The following is a 19,033-nucleotide window of genomic DNA, read 5'->3' on the forward strand; positions in this document are numbered from 1 at the left end:
CTTTCATGTGGAATAGGGATTAAATTTATCCTCAAAGCCTCACGAAGCCTCAGAAAAAACTCATACCAAAGAATAGACAATTCAGGAAGATATTGGTCAAAAATAAAGGAGATCTCTATCTAAAATCAGAATGAATCATCTTAGACTTACTAATGTATTCTCTTCAAAGTTATTTAATTTCAATTTATTTAGGAAATTATTACCCTTCGCATTGATATGCAAACCTTGCATAAGTCCTGTAAAGAAGGAAACCTTCAAGAGTTTGCAGGTTAGTTGATTTATATCATTTACAGTGTCCACATACACAGTTATAAATGTGCCACTATTTACTTAGCAAAAATCTATGAAATATCATCATGTGCATGTCAGTTTTGTGCTAGCTAGTGGGCACGTTGAAGAAAAAGCAATATTACATAAGAAATTTTTACTTTGGATAGGATATTGGGCCAAACTTTGATATTTGAATTTAGATCAATCCCCCCTCCAAAAAAAGGAGGACGAGTTTTCTTGATTCAAATGTCACTGAGGAGGATACATACCTGGCAGGGGAGATACCGTGATCATGAAGGTGGTTTTCCCAGGGCGAGGCTTATCCATTGCACTCCAGATGTGCTGACCCCTGCGATTTTCCCAAATGTGGGAAACTCGACTGCATAATTTGTGGTAGTGGGGGACTGTGTTCGCGCTTTCCCCTGCTAAAAAAAATAAAATAAAATAAAAAATAAATAAATGTCACTGAGGAATTGAGGAGTCTAAAAAATTAATAGCCCACCACTTCCAGAGTATACTGATAAAATGGGTAAAAATTGTAAGTCAAAGACATACCATTTATATCTATTGAGCTCCTTATTTTCTAGACTTTGTTGTGATCATGTTATACTTACAAGGATTAATAAAACATATAATGCCGTCGTGTTTCTAAAATCTCTTGCCACTTACAAACCTGAATTCCATTTATACATACATCTATAAGGAGATATGCAGTCAATCAACTTTTTTTAAATACCACCATTAATTAAAAAAAAAAAAAATTGAGTACCAGCTGTCTATCATTCCTTAAGGTGTAAAAGAGTCCCTTTTCTTAAGACGTTTACAGAACACCTCTCCTATATCCTTCTCCCATAAGAAGTAAAAGAATCATAACTAACAAATGTATTTAATTTGCTATCAGAAAGTTTAAGAGCAGAAAGTACAACATATACAGTCATGTTCATTTTAAAATTGTTTGGGGAACTTCAATTTTCTTTGCCTTTTGTTTTGCAAGTGCTTGCTTAAAAAAAAGGTTAAAATATAGTAATTCTCTATGCTTATAAAAGCTATATTTTTAGGGAATGAACATCAAAAAGAATCTATTTTTGCTAAATGGTTAATTAGAAGAGGATGGTTTCTAAAAAGGAAACAAACAGAAAGCAGTAGAACCGCCTAGTCCTGCTCAGTGCAGCCCAATCCTGATTCAGCAAATAGGTATTTGCCAGTAGCAATGAGCATTGTGTACTACAGTGACGGTGCTGCTTAACTCGATACTGTTCCCACACCTCTGTTAGTCGGACCCAGTGCGTGGGTAACTCATGAAGTCACTGGGTACCTGAGCAAAATTTTGAAAGCATGGAGGTTATGAGGGTTTAGAGACAGGTGGAACTGGCTACATGATCATGGCCACGCCCACCTCTTAAACTGCACTTGGCAACGAAATTCATGCCAAGATGACACCTGTCTGCGTAGGAAATTTATGACAAGACAGAAGGGCAGGCTTCGGATCACAATAATAGTGACTGTGATCTCCCCAGAAGCCTCTCCCGGAAAAACTCAATACTCGTTTCTCACTTGTATGCCAACTGGAATTTGAAGGGAGCTTGCTAACTGATGTTCTATGTGGACCCAGAAGTACTACTAATAAGGTAAGGGCAATTATATCTCTTGGTTTGATCACTAGAGATTGATTATAAAGGGATTCCCTGCTCGATCTTTCCTTTCAAACGTAGATTACTGGGGCAATCTTCTTGGCAGTGTATTTCAGGGTCTTGAACTTGAGGGATAGAACTGTTTGGTGCCTGCTCTAAAAAGAGACATCCAGCCCCTGCGAATAGTTAGTTATCTGTGCAGTTTCTGGCTAATGGGATACAGAGGAATGAGGATGATGGTGAGCTGTAGTTGAGTGTTAAGGAGTGATTTCAGAGGAATGTGTCAAAGCAGCTCATCTCCCGGGCACTACATGACAGTGTTTTTTAGTAGCCACCTGTATCCAGAGATTTAAATTTATGAAAGGAGAATCGTAATGATATCTTAATTGCTCTAAGGATGTCTTTTCAAAGGAATTGTCACAGAAACAGTTCCTTCAAAGGAACTGAGAAACCAAAGGGGATGGCTTTATGATGGAAGAGCTGAGGAAAGCCTCGGCCCCTAGAAGTTAACGTTTATGGATCTCTTTGGCAAATAATAGTCTCCGTTGCAATACTGCTGTGTTTGATGAGGATTCAAAAAGTCTTAATCAAATCTAGCAGTCATTCCTGCTTCTTTCTCTCCTAATCTTCCTGATCCTGAATTATGAGAGCCTTATCTATGAAAATAAAATACCATTTGTTAAAGCCTTTTCAAAATTAAGACAAAAGCCACCAAAACTAATTGTTTGCTACTATCAAACAAACAGATTTTTTAAGTTTGATGAATTGTTTGTAAGCACTAATCAAGTGGGTGGAGTCATAAAAGAGGGAGGGAACCAACTGAGACAATATATGTAATTTGTTTGCATTATTATTTGAGATAATTACAAAGCAGGCATTCAAAAGCTGTTCTTTATCTTCATACCAAAAGGGAGAAAAATAGGGAGGAGAGGAAAAGCACAAGAACACCCAGCCATTGTCAGCTGCAATCTAAAATATTGCCGGATTCACAATTGTCAAACATTAGCATTACTAAGAATGCCAGGGACAGAAGTGTCACGTTGAATGTAGAGTGATGACTTCATAGGAAGGCAAAGCTGAGGATATGACCATTTTGCAGTCACAGAGAAATCAGCTTTAATTAATTTGAGTGCCAGCTCTGTGTATAATTACACAGCATGAGAGTTTGCATGCAAATGCGGAAATGCTGATTGTTCAAATACTTGCACTTGCTCATTAATACATTGGGACTAAGCAGGGCTGGCAAGCAGACAGGGTACGGCACACACGGCGCCTGCAGGCTAATTTGTATTATACTGTAGTTAGCAAACAGATTTCAGATGTTTCTCCTTTCTTTAAATAATAAGCACAAAAATATGTGTGTCATTTTCATCTGTGACATACCTTGTTTTCTTCTTGATTAAAATAAAATGTTTTGGGTTTTTAAAAAAACTGTTGAGGGTACACTAAACATTGCTGAAAGACCGATTTATAACAATTGGATGGCAGTAACATTTATACCAGTTAGGCTATTTCTATTTGACATTTATGTAATTAACCAAAGAGGTCATTTTTCATAATTGGTGAAACTATATTCAAAAAAGGTTCATTGATAATTAAATCCCGGGAGGAATAAAGCAGCGGTCACAGTTGAATTTTCTACTTGTCTACCAAACCTAGTATCTTGTCACTAGCTTCAGCTAGGGCTAGAGGCTTTAAGAAAAGGACTCCTTTCTTCAGGACAGCATCTAACCCTGAAACGTACTGAGGTGAGATTTTCCAATCAAACCATTAAATCTCTTAGCAGAGATCAATTTCAACCAAATTCCTAACTTCCTTGACAACGCCTCAGGGAAAAATCTTAAATCACAACCCCAGGAATATGTGATACTTTCTTCAGAAAATAGTATAAGAAAATAAGGAATTTGCCAAAGTCCCCAAGACCTGGTAGTGCTATCAAGTGCCACCTATTTCCTTGGCCACATTTCATGAATTTCAATTCTACAAATATTTAGGGAGCACCTCTTTCTGTCAGAGGATAAGAAGTAAGGAAGATAGACAAGGTCCCTGCCTTTGCCATCTCTCTTCTCTCAGGAGTTGTACAAAGGAACCTAACTCATTTTCTCTGGGAAATACATGCTATTAGCAGTTATTACCTTGTGGAGAAGCCCACATTACCGAAACCTGAATCTATGGCCTTCCATAAAGAGAGTTCTCATGGCCTTTCTGGGAGACTAGCTCCCTTTCTGACTTTTCTTTGACCCTATTGTGTTAGATAAAGGGAGCTGCCTCTTCCCCCAAGGCTGAATGGATACTGTGATGGATCTGTCAAACAGTCTATCAGGCGAGCCCCAAAGTCCATCTATAGAAGAATAGATTGAAGAGGAAGGCTGTCAACATCCTTTTCTGAAGGTCTATATCCGTAAGAAGAGTCATTTCTCAAGGAGGCAAGTTGGATACATCCCATGGATGGATATAGGACCCTTCACACTTTTTGGTCTGACCAAAAGTAAGCAGTCATCTACTTGTCTTCTCAGCTCAGTATATGACGTGCTGGGGATAAAGTGTTCACTAATATGACCCTTCCTTCCTTCCCAAAAAGTCTGTTCAAATACCCCACTGGCAAAGATTTCCTACAGATATGAGATATGTATATGCATAAAGAAAAAAGGGGAGAATAAAAACATTCATACACACCACCGGGTCTCCCACTTCACTTTGGGGCTAGTCATAACCTTTTCATCCTATATACAAAAAACATGCAAGGAAGGAAGGAGAAAAATCCAGAGTAGTGCAAGAATCCAAGGGTGTCTCCATGATGTGTACATGGTAATTTGGAAACAGCAGTTTTCAATGGCTAACTATAAATTCCAAGTACCCTGAGCTGAAACAACTTTTCCTTGAAGCTCTATCACAGTCAGATACCCTCAAATCAGAAAGCAAAACAAAAATAAGCCAAAAATAAATTCCCAAAATATGTATACATTAAGAAAATTCCATCTGGCTGGGGTGAGAATATTCTCTCTCTACACACACACACACATATTTGAGATGTGGATATATTGGTATCTTTACCAAGGAGAGCAAAAAAGTCTTACCTTCAGAAAATGACTTCTAAGGTTGGGTTGTGATGATATATGAAAAGACCTCTATTGGTGGATGATGCAAGTGATTTCATGCAACAGTTACAGGGTCAGAAGGAAAGAGAATAAATGTGTAGAGAAGAAAGAAGAGGACTTACTATGGAGATGGAAGGTGTTCAGGAAATCTGAGGAAGCTCTAGCCTGTAATAGTCATGAAGAAAGCTTGTAACCCCGTATAGAGGCACAACACACCAGGGTGATTCAGAATGGTCTACTGTGCTGATTATTACAGAGTGAGAACCATAGATGGGCTGGCAGCAGCTAATGATTCAGCAAGGCTTAGGTCAACAAGAACTGTTTCCACAGATTCATGGGTGCAGAATACATCCTTCAAGGGCATGAGGAGAATGAAGGTAATAATAACTAGAAATAGAAAATGTGTGGAATCTTTATTCAAAAAGTGAAAGGAAAGAAGTGAGGCAAGAAAACTTTTCTAGGAAAGTGGAGAGTTGACCATGCTTGTAGAGGAGAAAAGAGCTGCTGGAGCAGGAACAATTTGGAGTGCAGGAGGAAATGTCTCCTTAATGGGGCAAGAACCGGGGAGAGTCCAGCTTATTATGCTAGCTATAGAGATTTGTTAAAAAAAAATCTTATTCCAAGAAAAAAGAGGAAAAAAAGATGGTGACAGAAAAAATCTGGGGTGAAGGTGAGGGAAGTTTCGAGACTATGTGCCAGATGCCTCCGATCCTAGTGAAGATGTTGGTGAGATCATCCCCTGGGAAGGTATGAGAAAAGATGGACATGACAGGGAGATAACAATGACTTTACTTTCTTATTGAAAAAAAAAAAAGGTACAGCAAAATAACTGACAATGAAATTAGCTGAAGAAATGAGGGACAATGGAGAAATGGAAACGGGTTATTGTAAAAGCTTCACTTACACATGAACTCACCCCAAGGTCAAGTGAGGAATAGGACTGGACTTGTAATGACCTAACAATCTATAAGTTTACATTCTCCACTATCAGTACACTTAAAGTAGTTGTTTACAGTGTAGCACTCTTATATTCCACAGTGAGAGAGGAGCTGTGAGGAAGACATGTGCACATGAAGTAGAAGAGACATTTAATGCACAAAAGAGCTTCGTCTTTGGGAGAAAACCTATCATTTCTCTGGTGCTTCCCTTTCCCTCTGCTCTCCTGCATTCTTGCTGGTGACAGTCAATGTATTTATGGAACAAAGGAGAAATCTGTATGTGACTGCCCAAGTTTCCCCTTATCAGAGTACTTTCTTCCCACAGAACCGATTCCTGTTGGCTCATACCCCCTGGGTTAGACACCACCAACAGGGCAGCATCTTCCGAAAAAACAGTGTTTAAGACAGTACTCATGTATCACTTGGCAGAGAGAAGCCCCAAAAGTCTAACTCTCTGCTTGATATGTCTGGAATGACCATCAGCATTTCAGGACAGGTGCATTCTTAGGCTTAGCTGGCTCTTCCAGTTTTCCTGCCAGAAGACAGGAGCATAGCACATCAGTCATTGAGTGGCTGCCAACGGACACAGGGCATCCCCTGGGAGTGGCAGGCCTGGGTGTGGTGTAACAGGGGTACCGAGCATTCTGAGATTCCTGGAGAGATTGGTGGTTGTGGTATGTGCATGTCTGGGCCCCCAAGGACCAGGCGGCACTCAGTAGGCAAAAGAACAATATAAACATTGTCTCAGAATGCTTCCAGCCTGCCACTTGCTGGGCTTCTCTCAATTTCCTTTTTGTTTGAGCCTCTTCCCCTGCCTCCTACTATCCTCTTGCCAAGCTTTCCCAGATCCCAAATCTAAGGGTTCGACTGACCAGGTAAAACTTCGTGGGGTGTAACAAATAGGGAATGTTGAAGTTTTCTAAACAAAGGAATGATACTAAACCCAACCCACAAATCAAAGATTTCGTGAGGGTCTACTTTATGTCAGTCACTACAGGGTATGTTGGAGATTTGAAGTAGACATATCAGGCCCTTTACTTACGGAGCTCACTATCAAATCAGTCTAACCTGTTAGACTAGAATACTTAATGATATAAAGGCACCAACAAGAGAGAGATTTCTTCTGTAGGAAAAGAAAAATATTAGCGAAGCAAATGACTAAAGCAAATGCCTTTAGATAAGGAAATGTATATTAACATGAATAAACTCTGTTTTAAAGAGAGTTTTCTGGGATGCCTGGGTGGCTCAGTCCATTGAGCATCTGCGTTCGGTTCAGGTCATGACCCCAGGGTCCAGGGATCAAGTCCCGCACCGGGGCTCCTTGCTCAGCAGGGAGCCTGCTTCTCCCTCTGTCTGCCGCTCACTATCTCCCCGCTTGTGCTTGCTCTCTCTCTCTCTCTGACAAATGAATAAGTAAAATCTTTAAAAAAATAAAGAGATTTTTCTGGCAGCAACATATCAAGTGGTTTGGATGCAGAAGAGCCTGAAGAACATTTATGAGGCTATTGGGATAGTCTATAGAATGGACGGAAAAGAAGATATAAATGGCAGCAATATCTCAGAGGAAGTATTGACAAGGTTTTGCAAATTATTGTGGAAATGAACAGGAAAGTGGTCATACTGACTTTGAGATTTCAAACATTGGTGATGACATTTAAAAAAAATAGGAAACATGAGGAGGAGATGGAAATGTCAGAGGGAAGACACTAAATTCAATTTGGATAACATGAGTTTTTCGAGGTGCCAGAGCCTATCTTTGTAGAGAAGTGTACAGGTGGACATCTGTATCCAGAACTCTGAGATGACAGAACTATGGGGGTCACTTGCAGTCAAGGCCCAACTAGTAGATGAGGTTATTAGGAAAGAGAGAGAACAGGCAAGAAGAGGGCTGAGGAACAAATTTTTGGATCACATATATGAACGTGTGAAGAGGAAGGAGACAAAAGCTTCAGTCACACAGTTAGAAAGCAAACTGGGAGGGGCTCCTGAGTAGCTCAGTTGGTTAAGCGTCCGACTCTTGATTTCATCTCAGGTATGATCTCAGGGTCCTGAGATCAAGCCCCACGTTGGGCCCCAAGCTGGGCATGGAGCCTGCTTAGGATTCTCTCTCTCCTTCTCCCTCTGCCCCTTCCCCCACTGAAAAAGAGGAAGGAAGGAAGGAAGGAAGGAAGGAAGGAAGGAAGGAAGGAGGGAAGGAATGAAGGAGGGAAGGAAGGAAGGAAGGAAGGAGGGGAAGGAAAGAAAGAAAACTGGGAATGTCCATAGGGAGGAAGGGTGGAGAGTTTCCAAAAGAAAGGACTGGTCAGGTGGAAAGGAGGATACACACACACGGAAGATGAAATATGAAAATACTGGATGTCACAATGAGTTAGTCATTGATGCTAATAGGAGAGAGGTTTCACTGAAATTATGGGGAGAGAAATCATATTGCATTTGAAGATATCCAAATATCTCAGTATATTTGAATATTGAAAGTAAAGCAAAGCATTAAGCTTTCTAGGAGTTTACTCTTAAATGAGAGGAAGAAGAGATAAGGATAAGAACTACCTAAAAGAGTGAGGCAAGTGACACCAGTTTAACTTGGTTGGCTGCACCATTTTACCCAACCAGAGGCCTGTTGTAATTCTAGTTTCTCTCAAGCTCTTACTTCCTGTTGTTAGGTGAAGGTGGGTGGCAGTTAATGGGGAAAAGTTGATGATGTTCAAAGATGACTAAGGCTGTAAAAGACAATCAGGCTCTTCCTACAATTCATGCTTAGGAATTAAAAGAATCCCCCCCACCCCACAACCTTCCAGCAAGTCATCTCTATTCCACCCACTGTCCTTGGCTTATTTTATCTTTTTGAAGTTTACCCCTATAGATGTGGGTACTTGTCTTACGTGGCAAAACCATTTGAAAAGACCTTGATAACAACCATTTCATTTAAAGATGTGTTCTTCAGCTACTAGTGATTTCTAAAGGCTACAGAATCCTCAGAATAGCTTGGCTATGCAAGTAGCAAACTCAGTGGGTCAATCTCCCTACCTGATTATGCTTCCCTTAAGAAATAGGCTAATCTAGAAAATCCTAAGTGAATGTACATCTTTCCTTGGCTTTTGCTTTGTTGTATCCACATGTTATGGTGCTCAGTGCTCAGACCTATACAAAGCAATCAGATAACAAATAGTGCCATGGGAGTAGAAAATTATTTTTAGGGCACCTGGATGGCTCAGTCGGTTGGGCGACTGCCTTCCGCTCAGGTCATGATCCTGGGGTCCCGGGATCAAGTCCTGCATCAGGCCCCATGCTCAGCGAGGAGTCTGCTTCTCCCTCTGACCCTCTCCCCTCTCATGCTCTCTCTCACTTTTTCTCTCAAATAAATAAATAAAATCTTTTTAAAAAGGAAAAAATTTATTTCTTGCCCTATTCAAACAATTTTATTATGAGACACCCACAAATCCTCTCAACTATATACTGATGCCTGTTTAAGGGTGCAGCTGAGGTGTGGTATCTAGACTGTTGGAAGAGAATATAATTATGTGTTTATTTATGTAATCTCTCTGTTACCAAAGAGTTTTGTATGGGAAATATGGATTATTTGTGTGCCATATTATCATAGTGTTCGATTGCACATCATATTTGTTCTTTTTTTATTTTTTTATTTTTTTGTGTGTTCTTTTCAAAATACAAGTAGCTATGTGATATGTCTAGCCTTTTTCTATATTTTTAGTTTCAAGAAGATCTCTGTCTCATAATTCTACAGGATTTTTCTTTGTCTACATATGTATATATATATACACACACACACACACACACACACACACACACACACACACACACTGTCAAGCACTCAGGGAGGCACCTTCATAAACTTGCCCTGCATGGTTGTTGGTTTATCTGTCAAAGAAATTCATTACCAAGAGAATCACTTGCTTTATATGCTTACTAAATTTTTAAAAAATGTTTTTCATTATATTTATGCAAACGTACCTTGGCTAGCTCATAATTTACCAAATGTGAGCATTTGTCAGGGTTATTTCCAATCACTCAGAAAAATGTGTCTTTGTGTATTTTGATTATTTAAAGCAATTTTGTTTCCATTATGCATCTGTGCGGCCAGAACAGCATGACTGTCTTGACTGAGGAAGTGGGAATGCTCTTAATTTTCATACGTGCATCTGCAGAAGTACTTTTGATTGTTTAACCAATGTACAGATAGTGACATGGGCATAAATGCTTTTGCACACATTTATTTTCCTTGGCACTTCAGAAGAGAAGGGTAATGCAAAGGAAAATTACATATGCTGTTGTTTGCATTAAAATTATATATAATCAATTGTAAGCTGAGGATAGGTTTAATATTTTGAAGCATAAATATTAGGATACACTCTTTATATAGAAATCTCTGTCTTGTGATCACATCTTATTTATATATTAGCTAAACATCTGGAATTTTTTTCCCTTTGGGCTTGTGTAAACTTTATACCAAACTCTGAAGTTCTCAGGGATCAAATAGTGTCATTCAAATTTGCTTACTTTGCCTTGAAGCAAATCAGCTTATTTGCTCATTAGATGAGAAAATAGTGGTATTTTCCAAGGAGACAGGAAAGGGAAATAGAACCAATTCAAGGCATTAAGGATCGCTATCCTGATTATGGTGTCACCATATGACTGTAGAATCAAGTCTTATGTAGTTTTCTCAGATACTATGTCTCATCTAATTTAAAATGCTATCAATAGTAAGATGCACCAATATTTTATATTGTACAAAGAAAATTTAAAACTATGCCAATGAGACTATGATATATCATTGATTGAATAGCCTTATCCCAATTTCAGAAATATTAAAACAAGGGGAAAAAAATGCATCTCACAATGAATAAAATAGCAAAAAAAGAAATAATTACAGAGCTTTAGATCTTGGGTATAGTATATTAACTACAACAGCACAACGGAAAGACGTTCTTTTCTTGGCAAGAGAAGATTTATTATCTCCTTCATTCAGGGGGCCAAAAATATGTACTGTGTATTCCAAACTGTTTCTACTTTTTCTCATTCACAGAGTTATCAAGAAGATACTCTCTCTTTTGAAAGACTTGACTTTTTTTTCAGGTTTATTGAAGTATCATTGACATAAAATTGTAAGCTATTTAAAATGGACAATGTGATGATTTGTTTAGTGAACGATTTCTCCCATTGAGTTAATTACGACATCCATCCCCACACATACTTACTTTTTCTTTCCCTTTCCTTTTCTTCTTCTTCTCTCCCTCCTCCCCCTCCTCCGCCTTTTTTTTTTTTTTTTTTTTTTTTTTTTGGTGAGGACTTTGTCTTGAAGGAAGCAAAATTGTAATAAAAAGGGAAAAAAAAAACCTTACAGTTAAGAATTTTTTAAAAGTCCTGACTTGATTCGTGTGAGACTTTAGTCTGTAAATTAATTTAGATGAGACTCTGTGTCCTCACTCTGTCCCCTCAGATTTCTGTTTTTCTGTCCATCAAAACTCCCCCTCCATAGCAGTCTAGGACTAAAACGTATTCAAGTTTTTATGACAGGAAACTGGAAAAGAGGTGGGTCCTAAATATTCCTTAAAGCACAATGATAAAGCAATATAAAAAACAGTCAACCAAAACTTGTTAAAATCTTCAAAAGGTGTTTATCTCAAACACGTTTGTTGTAAAATATATAAACAAGTAAATTCTTTGACTTGGCTGTCAAATAATGAACTTTAAGAAAAATAAACTACTTCATTGTCCCTCTCATCATCACCTATATCCAACCTAGAGACAGGCAAATAGTATTTTCCCAGTAGATGTTTGCTGAGTGATTTAATTAAATGATAAATTATGACCAAAGAGTCCTTTTCCTTATCTCAGTTTTGGAGAAAGGCATTATGAGGCAAGAAACAAGGGTAGACAAATAATAATAATAATAATAATAATCATAACTTGTATTGTAATTGATTCCTTACATATTGCATATCAAGATATTTTCTATTATAGTAAAAAAATTTTTCTGGCATTATATACAATATTAAGTTACTTTATCAACCATCTATCTATTAAATAAATATGTATAAAACACCTAGTGAATAATAGGCATTTTGGATAGAAAGATGAATGGTGTTGTCCTCTGAAGCAGTGATTCTTACATTTTTTGGTCTCAGCACCCATTTCCATCCTCAAAAATTATTGAGGATCCCCAAAGCTTTATTTGTTGATTATAGCTATCAATATTTTTCACATTAGAATATCAAAAAAGTTTAATATTTATTCAATTAAAAATAGCAATAATAAAATTGCGTTTTGGCATAAAAACACATTTTGGGGGTGCCTGGGTGGCTCAGTCAGTTGAGCGTCCAACTCTTGGTTTCTGCTCAGGTCATGATCTCAGTGTTTTGAGATCAAGCCCCATCTAGGGCCCCATTATCAGCAGGGAGTCTGCTTGAGATTCTCTCTCCCTCTCCCTCTGCCCCTCCCCCTGCTTGTGTGCTCTCTCTTTCTCTATCTCTCTCTAAAATAAGTAAATCTTTTTTAAACAACCATATTTTATGAAAATTTTTTGTTTTCAAAAATATAGTCTGAAAATTGACATCATTTATATTTCTTTGCAAAATCTTTAATATCTGTGTTAAAAGAGGACATCCAAATTCTCCCATCTACTTGCATATCAATCTATTGCAATGTATTGTTTTGTTTGAAGTATATGAAAAAATTCAGCCTTACAGATATTAGTTGAAATGAGGGGGAATTATTTTAATAGCCTTTTGAGATAAATGTGATATTCTTCGTTGGTACTAAACTAAATATGAAAACATATTAAAGAATATTTTAAAATCTGTTGCAGTAAAAGACATTGGTTTAGTGTAGTGTTCTATGATTCATTGTTTGCATATAACACCCAGTGCCAGTGCTCCATTCAGTACGTGCCCTCATTAATACCATTCACCAGGCTAACCCCCAACACTGCATCAAAAAATAAATAAATAAATTAATTAATTAATTAATTGGGGGGAAAAACATAGTTTTTTCTTACATTTTTTTAAGTAATCTCTGTGACTAACGTGGGGCTCAAACTCACAACCTCAAGATCAAGAGTCACATGCTCTGCCAACTGAGCCAGCCAGGCGCTCTGGTTTATCTCACATTTTGCATAGATCTTTTACCCATGCATTACTTGCATGATTTTAGAACATGATGGAAAATACTGTTTCACTGAATTATGCAGATTTCCCAAAAGTCGACATGTCATAAAACCTATTTTTTTAAATCACCACTGTTAATATCACCACCATGCTTATCAGAAAAGTCCGTAAGTATTGGGAAATTGTCAAGTTCACAGTAGCAGAGACAAATTGTTCTTTAGATTATGGTTTTAGCAGGAACGTTTGTATTTTATCATTGGCAATAAATACCATTGGTTGTTTTCCTTGAATTAACTTGCTTGCTTTCATTCATCTTTTGAAAAATATCTGTGAAGTACCCAACTCTGAACAACCATGGTTTGTCTGTCAGTTACTTTTTAAAGTAAAAATGGTATGCCATGAAAAGAGAAGCTATTTCAGATTGCAACCCAAACATTTATCTCACAAGTGCTTGACAATCACCATCCTTCAGTTACAGTGTGAGTGCTTTTTATATACATCCCATTTTGGCACACAGAATATTAAAGATGTGTATTCAGGAATTTGGACTTTATAAAATGAATGTTAATTTTCATTGTTTTTAAAAGGGCATTGTTAACTGAAATTGGTATGTTATTTTTTGTCCTTTGTTTAGTATTACTTTGCTTTTGTGTTATTGCAAGTGTTAGGTGATTAATATAATGACTACAATACTACAGTTTGATGTACAAATTATACACAAACTAGTTTGGTGCCACTTAATTCAAAATGTTAGCAGTTTTATACACCAATGCTTTTCCATCCTCAGTACATATGTCAATAGAGTGAAAAAGATAACTAATGTCTTAGTATTATTTTTGAAAGTAGATTTGACTTTGCAAATCCCCCTAAAAGGGTCTCAGGAACTTTGAGGAGTCTGCTGATTTCACTTTGTGAACAGTTACTCTAGAGATTGAAAGGTTAAGGGAGCACATAGATAAATGAACATTAATTTTCTGTGGTTTGTAATAAGTACAATGATAGAGGAAAGCACAGGGTCTTTGAGGAACATTTCCCAAAAAAGAGAGAATGTGTCTGACTGGGATCCTGAAGGACAACTAGGTGTCAGCCAGGTAAAGGATGGAGTCTGGGTGATTGAATCCTGTGCCTCACAACATTGTTTCTGTTTTCATTTTACTAATGCTCTTTGTAAAGTCTAAAGAGATCTCAGCCATATGGTTCCTATATGGCAACCGGATTCCAAAAAACATTCATGCCTAGTCAAGTAAGGTCATTAATAAGCTATTACCACTCAAAGCTGACTTACTATGGGAATTTGAAAGAGAGAACCTGGATAGTTGCATGAGGCTCCATGTTGTGTTGCACAGACATTTTTATGTGTTAAGCCAGATGTCATCTATTTTATGTGCTTTTGGGCTCTGTGTCTCCATAGAAATAAATTCAAACTGGTCCTCATCAATATGACCTGGTTAGGTATCAAGAACCATTTTAACTAATGCAAAAAAGAGTGTAAAATAACTGACATGTATTGAATTCTTAATATTTGAGTTAGTGGGCTTACCGACATGATCACATTTCATTATCAAACAATTTGATAGGTATTTATAGTATCCCCATTTTTAAGACCAGGAGACTGAGGTTCAGAGAAATTCAGTAGTGTGCCAAAGGCCATAAATTGGGTAAAAATGCAGAACTGGCTTCTAACCCAACGAGGGAGTCTCTGTTCTTTCTCAAACTGGGGTAGAGGTAACCCGGAAGCAGGCATAAGGGTATCAACAGTGTCAGGAGCACACACTACCCATCTCACTGGAGCACAGATTTGCCTTGGGAAAATTTTTAAAACATATTAAAATTCAGAACAAAAACAGGTATGTAATGAAATAAAATGGAAGCCACTTGAATTATGAAGAATCAGATGGAGACTTCTAAAAAATTTCCTCTCAGGAGGGGAGAATCAGGCATTTTCCCAGATGGTCCGAAAGTCAGAGATCATACTCCTCTGCCTTGAGGGAACTTCTGAGATGCACTCTGAGACACTCATGCCTATATCAAAATGAACCAATGTGTTGTCCCAGAAGCTAGACCAAATGCTGCCCAGGTAGTGTTCAACACAGTTTCAGTCTAAAGTGCTAGGAAAGTGCTCCTAATTCCTGGTTGTTATGGGTACAGGGCAAATTTCTAACCATCTTCCACACATGTGACATGAGTACTAGAAAAGGTGACGTTAGAAGGAGAGAAGCAATTAGCTCTAAGATTTACAAACAGCCTCTAATGGCAGACGATAATGATGATCATGAGAATGAGTGTGATGAAAACTGTATTTTTGTGTATTTACCATGTGCCAAGCACTATGCATAAATTCATCATCTTAAGTTAACTGCACAACAATCTTATAAGGGTGATCTTATTATCCCCATTTGTCTATGTACCCAGACATAATACTATTGCATTCATGTTATCCCAACAAGTCTATGAGCTATTATTATCCATATGCTGTTGATGACAAAATTGGTCTCAGAGTAGATAAGTAATTGCCCGAGTATACACAGTAAGTAAATGATGGAAATATGCACAGACCCCCATGGGCTTGTCTCAAAAACCTCAGATCTTTTCATGCCATGCTGCCTTGATATTAGGTAGGGATAACTATATAATTTTGATCTAAACTTGGATGCCTCTGAGAGTAAAAGGGATGTTATTAATAATTGTGCCAGAGCAAGAGAAATAAATTGGGATTGCCCAGATAAGGGATAAATGGTTACCTTATTATTAGGCAAACATAGGGGCTATATGATATCAAACTTCTTAAAAATAAATGCATTTTGATATTTCTTTGTTTTATAGTATTTACTAATCATTTTACCTTAAGCAAATTTTTGTAACTTAGGGGCAAACACTTTTGTGTATGCTTTATAGCTGAGAAATAATTTTTACCTAGCAATTTAAAAAATGACAGTAGAGTAAAAAAATATGCATAATTTTTGATACATTTTTATACACAATGAAACAGAAGTCAGGCATAAAACTCTAAAGGGGATAAAGAAGATTTAGAAAACTCTAATTCAGTATTAGAGTTTAATGAATGTGGCACTTGCTGTGTTCTGAAATGTTCTAACTTACTGATTGAGGGAGAAAATTCTGGGAAGTATGTTGCATACTTGAGTATTTTCCTATTTCAGAAATAATCCTGTAACAATAACTTGAGATGGTTTTATATAATTGTGGCAGGTAGCTACTCCACCTTGATCCAAATACAGGTTTGGGCATGTTTTTTCTTCTTTTATAGCTGCTTCTACTCCAATGTATCATAGGTACAAGTCTTAATTTCTTTCCAGTAAAAGAAGAATAGCATATAATTTCTTTTGTTTCTTTTTCTTTGATGCAAGAGTTCTCTCCTCCCAGTTTTTAACCTGCTTTGTTCAGTTTCTTTTTTTCTGCTCTCATTTTTTTCCTCCTCAGTAGATTTACATAAAGTTAAATGACTTAAGCTGTTTATAATATTATTTTTGGATTTTACTGCTTCTTGCTTTGACTGTTCCTGATCATATCCAGATTTATTTTCTAGAAGAAGCTAATTTAGTAAGATCTTTTGTTTTGGGGGGGTTTGTTTTGTTTTACTGTAAAATAAGTACTATAAACTTTCAACCAAACAGTCCACTCAAAAATACAGATTCATTCACAAACAGATGAATTTTTCTTTTTTCTTTTTTTAATTCTGAAGAGACATACACATATTCTTGAGTGATACAATATGTACCAGCTTTGAACAAATATTTTATGCAGACATTAGGTCTAAACAAGAGAAAGAGCAACTCAAATAGTGTATTTTACCACTGTGAGATTTTGCTGTGTGTGTGTATCTTGTAAATTTTTGTGCTTAGAGTAGCCTCTCAATCTTTTTAAATCATCCTTATGAATCTTTTCAGCTGGCTGGACATAAGAAAGGAAGGCTTTTCTCTTGAATGAATATGAGAATTATTATGTTAAGCATTGAGTAAGAGTGTGCTGAGTACTTAATGCAACTTGACATGCATGGTACTCCCCACAAGCTTACCTTCAAAAGGATGAGACAGAGATAAATACAGATCTGCATACATGTCAAATTGCCAAGTGCTGGGGAAAATCTCTCTTATCCCTCCTGCTTTCTCTTTCATTGTTTCTCCATGAGACCAGGGGCACATAACATAATGAGGAACAGAAGTCAAAGGAAGCAGAGTTCTTATGTCCAGTGTACACATTAGTAGAACCTGGTATTATAATTAAGAGCTGAGGTTTTGAAGCCAACAAGGTCAAGGTAGGCAAGGCATCCTGTACTCACAGACACCAGTAAGCTTGGCAATTCTAGAGTTAGGGATGGTTTGTTTCTTCCCTTCACTTATGACAACCGCTGCCAGACATCCCAAACTCCACAATATCACAATTGTTCAAAGTACTGTAATATATAATATCATTTCACATAAAAATGGGACAAGAGTGGACAGAAGGAAGATGCAAGTGATAAGAAGGGAAGAAAGAAAGAAAGGCAGTTATGCTATTGTATCTTTTCTTTTAAGATTTTATTTATTTATTTGAGAGAGAGAGAGAGATCACAAGCAGGGGAGAGGAGTAGATGGAGAAGCAGATTCCCCGCTGAGCAGGTAGCCCGATGCAGGACTCGATCCCTGGACTCCATCCCAGGACTTGATCCCAGGACGCTGGGATCATGACCTGAGCTGAAGGCAGATGCTTAACCGCCTGAGCCACACAGGTGCCCATGCTATTGTATCTTATGCTAATGATCTTCACTCTTTGTCTCTAACAGAGTTTGTCAGATCCTCAAAGTTTATCTCTAGCCTGAAAGAATGTAGCTGGGAAGAATTAATATTCCTGGATATGGAAAGCACAAGGTCATGGAGACAGAAAGATCTATGTTGGATCAGTTCTGCTATAGACTTTTTGTAATCTTAAACAAGTTCTTTAAATTGTTTGAGCTCCATTTCATTATCTGTAAAATGGTTACAATAATACTTACTCCACAGTGTTGTGTGAATCCTGAATGAGTTTCTATACCCAAAGCATCTAGCATAGGGCCTGATATGAGTGTGCACACATTCACTGGCTATTTTTATTGTTGTTAAAAATATAATTATATTCCCAGAAATTACATTTTGTTACTGTCAGAATCATATACACTAATAACAAACAGAGGAATCTCTATTTTCTCTTCCATATACAGTCAGCAATTTTAAAGAAAAATCTCTTAGAGGGAAATAAGAGCAGAACCAACTGTAATTGGCCAGGGTCATACAAAGAGCTGCAGGCTCCCACCACCAACAACAAAATCATAACCTAAGACCTAAATTAAACCAGGTTAAAAACCATCAAAAGCAGCATAAAAGAATAAAACCACAAAAACCAATGTATATCCCAAAACGTATGTATAAAGGGCAAATTACCTTCTTGGTGGTGGCGGTGGTGGTGATTGTGTTGGGGAGGACTGAAGGGAAAGACAGTATTTAAAGTGGTTAAGAATGTTTAAAATCCAACTCCACTACATAGCATTTGATCTTCAGAAAAATAGAGTGCTATATGGTTTTAATCCTCAATCTTCTCATCTGTAAAATAGGGACAATAATAGACCTACTTTATAGGATTGTGCAAGGCTTATATGGGATAATCCATGTAAAGCAATCACTATAAGCCTAAGTAAGCACTCAATATTGCTATCTATGCTTGTGGGCCTTTTGCCTCTGTTTAGCATGGTCATGTCTCCATTTTTTCATCTGGCTGTTTCTCTAAGTCATCAGGACTTCCCAAAGCATAGTCCTGGACTGTTTACTTCCAGAACACTTTGTGCATTTGAGAGCTCCATGAGAGTGAAGCATTTTAAAATGTAAATCATGAGCCAGTCATATATGATTCCCTGCATAGACCCACAGGAACCTGACGGTGGGCTTCTCTTTGGAGAAAGGCATTGCATGGTTCCCAAAAGGCTAACTACAAGCCAAAGGTCATGC

At 37.5% G+C, this 19,033-nt stretch overlaps 1 protein-coding gene and 1 non-coding gene across 2 annotated transcripts in view; both read left to right on the top strand.

Moving 5' to 3' along the window:
- The first annotated feature begins 531 nt into the window (after positions 1 to 531).
- Positions 532 to 695, top strand: LOC113917747. Its single transcript, XR_003518344.1, has one exon. It is a non-coding gene; the product is annotated as a U1 spliceosomal RNA (small nuclear RNA).
- Positions 696 to 1,639: 944 nt separating this feature from the next.
- The window catches only part of ADGRL2 (adhesion G protein-coupled receptor L2), a 268,676-nt gene continuing 251,282 nt past the window's right edge, over positions 1,640 to 19,033 (top strand). Inside the window, exon 1 of the mRNA XM_027575091.2 lies at positions 1,640 to 1,898. The gene's annotated coding sequence lies outside the window, so the exon portion shown is untranslated. The remainder of the gene's footprint in view (positions 1,899 to 19,033) is intronic.

This window comes from Zalophus californianus, chromosome 4 (genome assembly GCF_009762305.2).
Source record: "Zalophus californianus isolate mZalCal1 chromosome 4, mZalCal1.pri.v2, whole genome shotgun sequence".
NCBI classification, from domain to species: domain Eukaryota; kingdom Metazoa; phylum Chordata; class Mammalia; order Carnivora; family Otariidae; genus Zalophus; species Zalophus californianus.